This window comes from Colobus angolensis, unplaced genomic scaffold (genome assembly GCF_000951035.1).
Source record: "Colobus angolensis palliatus isolate OR3802 unplaced genomic scaffold, Cang.pa_1.0 Scaffold127, whole genome shotgun sequence".
NCBI classification, from domain to species: Eukaryota; Metazoa; Chordata; class Mammalia; order Primates; family Cercopithecidae; genus Colobus; species Colobus angolensis.
The window spans coordinates 835,976-839,163 of NW_012113919.1; the positions used below are offsets into that span (position 1 = coordinate 835,976).

At 32.4% G+C, this 3,188-nt stretch overlaps 1 pseudogene across 1 annotated transcript in view; it reads left to right on the plus strand.

Moving 5' to 3' along the window:
• Positions 1 to 2,233, plus strand: part of LOC105505581 — a 13,531-nt pseudogene extending 11,298 nt beyond the window's left edge. Inside the window, exon 2 of the transcript XR_001000769.1 lies at positions 2,221 to 2,233. The product of XR_001000769.1 is annotated as an SUMO-conjugating enzyme UBC9 pseudogene, transcript variant X2 (transcript). The remainder of the gene's footprint in view (positions 1 to 2,220) is intronic.
• Positions 2,234 to 3,188: the final 955 nt, after the last annotated feature.

Consider the following 3,188-nt stretch of genomic DNA (forward strand, 5'->3'; position numbering starts at 1 on the left):
CTCCCCTTTATATATACATCTCTCCTGTTACTTCTGTGAGTTAATACTCCTTAAAACACTCCCCTTTATATATACATCTCTCCTGTTACTTCTGTCCCTCTAGGGAACCCTGATTAATACATTATTATTTGTCTTGGTTTTAAAGAGAAAGAGTTAAAAAGTTTACATTTACTTTAGAGATTATAGTTATATACATTGTAAAAGGAACATATTTTGTATTTAAATCACAGTCTGCAGTTTAAAAGATAAAACTATTAAAAGCGGCTATAGCAATAATGATATGTTAAGGAATAAATATTATTTTTAAACTGTAAATTGTGGCATCAAATTGTGACATAAAATGTGTGTGTAAGGTGAAGTGTAAGATTTTTGTATGTGATGAAAATTACATTGTTATCTGCTTAATACAGCCTGTTAAAAGTATAAGATGTTTTATATAAGCCTCATGGTTGTCACAGAGTGAAAACCTATAACAGATACACAAAAGATAAAACCTTTGGAGTCAAAGCATACCACCACAAAAATATAACAAACTACAAAGGAAGATGGAAAGACAGGAAAAAGGAAACAAAATATTTATTTTGGAAAAACAAAACCGGAAAGTAATTAACAAAATGCAACATGGCAGTAGTAAGTCCTTACCTATCAATTATTTTGAAAGTAGAGTGGTTGAAAGAGAAAAACAAGACTCAACTATAGACTGACTACAAGAAACTCACTGACTTACTTCACCTTTAAGGATCCACATAAATTGCAAGTGAAAGGATGGAAAAAAGATATTTCACACAAATGGAAATTCAGAAAGCAGGAGTTACTACAGTTTGAGCAGACAGCATAGCCTTTAGTCAAAACTGTAAAAATAAGACAAACATGTTATTATACAATAATAAAGGAATCAATTTATCAATAGGTGTGATATAGTTTCATTCTGTGTCACCACCAAATCTCATATCACATTGTTATCTCCATGTGTCAGGGGAGGAACCTGGAGGGAGGTAACTGTATCATAGGGGTGGATATTTCCCATGCTGTTCTTCTGATAGTGAGTTCTCACGAGATCTGCTGGCTTAAAAATGTGGCCCTTCGCCCTTTGCTCGCTCTCTTTCCTGTCACCATATAAGAAGTACCTTGACTCCCCTTCATTTTCTGCCATGATTTTAAGTTTCCTGAGGCCTCCCAGCCATGCAGAACTGTGAGTCAATTAAGCTCTTTTCTTTATAAATTTCCCAGTTTCAGGAAGTTCTTTATAACAGTGTGATAACGGACTAATAAAAGGTGATAACAATTGTAAACATATATGCACCTAACATGGGAGCACCTAAACATACAACGTAAATACATTCATCTGTCACTTAACGATGGGGATACATTCTGAAAAATGTACCGTTAGGTGATTTCACGGTTGTGGGAACATCAGAGTTTATGTACGTAAATTTACCACACACTGAGGTATTGCCTACCACACACTGAGACTATATAATATGGCCTATTGCTCCTAGGCTACAAACTGTACAGTATGTTACTGTACTGAATATTGTAGGCAATTATAACACCATTGTATGTATTTGTATATCTAAACATATTTAAGTGAAAAGGTACAATAAATGAATGGTATTATAATCTTATGGGGCCACCATCATATATGCAGTCTATTGTTGACCAAACACTGTTTTTTAGCATAGGACTGTATCAATAGATATAAAAGAGGAGATATGCTCTAAAACAATAATACAAGTGGACTTTAATACCTCACTTTCAACAATAGACAGATCATCTAGGCAGAAAATCAATGAAGAAAAATAACTTGAACTACATTTTAGACCAAAAAAAAAAAAAAAAGAAACATATATATAGACCATCCCATCCAACATCAGCAGAAGATACCTTCTTCTCAAGTGCATATAAAATATTCTCCAGAATAAACCACATGTTAGGCCAAAAATAAATAGGTAAATAAATAATAAATCCTAGGAAATTTGAGAAGATTGAAATTATACCAAGAATCTTTTCTCAACACAATGATGTGAAGCTAGAAATCAATAACAGGGAGAATTTGGAAAATTCAAATGCTCATGTTGAAACTGAACAAGCACCTGAACAACCAATAAGTCAAAGTAGAAATGAAAAGGGAAATTTTAAAAATTACTTGTGACAAGTGCAAATGGAAACACAACATACTGAAACTTATGAGATGTAGCAAAAGGAATCCTCAGGTGAAAGGTTAGAGTAATAAGTTCCTACATACATTAAAAAAAGTTTTCAAATAACCCAATATTAAACCTCAAAGAACTAGGAAAAGAACAAAGTAAGCCCCGAATTACCAGAAAAAAAGGAAATAAAAAAGATCACTGGAGAAATAAATGAAATATAACCAGATTAAAATAAAAAATATATAATTTGAATTTTTAAAAGACAAACAAAATTCACAAACTGTTAACTAGACTAACAATGAGACAGAAGACTCAACTAACTAAAATCAGAAATGAAAGAGGAGACATTACAGTTGATACCATAGAAATATCAAAGATCAGTAATGAATATTATAAACAACTATATGCCAAAAAATTGGATAATCTTGAAGGAATGTTTACATTCCTAGAAACATATAACATAACATACTAAGACTGAATCATGAAGAAATGGAATATTTGAACAGACTGACAGTAACTAAGAAGAACTGATCAGTAATAGAAAGTCTCTTATCAAATAAAACCCCAGGACTTGATGTCTTCAACGGTGAATTCCACCAAACCTTTAACAAAAAACTATCACCAATCCTTCGCAAAATCTTTCAAGAAACTGAGGAGGATAGAATTCTTGAAAGCTTTTCCTCTAAGGTCAGGAAGAAGACAAGTGGTCCCATTATTACTTCTTCTATTCAACTTAATACTGGAAGTTCTGACCAGAGCAGCTAGACATGAAAAAGAATTAAAAGGATTAAATGATGGCTTGGAGGATGCAAAGTATCCTTCTAAATAAGAAAGGAAGTGAAGTTGTCTGCGTTTCTTGATATTATGATTCTAAATACGAAAAAAAAAACCTAAAGATTTCACCAAAAACCTATTAGAGCTTATAAAGGAACTCAGTCAAGTTGCAGGAAACAAAATCAACATACAAAAATCAGAAGCATTTCTATACACTAACAACAAGGTAACTAAAAGCATGTTACTGGTACCAAAACATATATA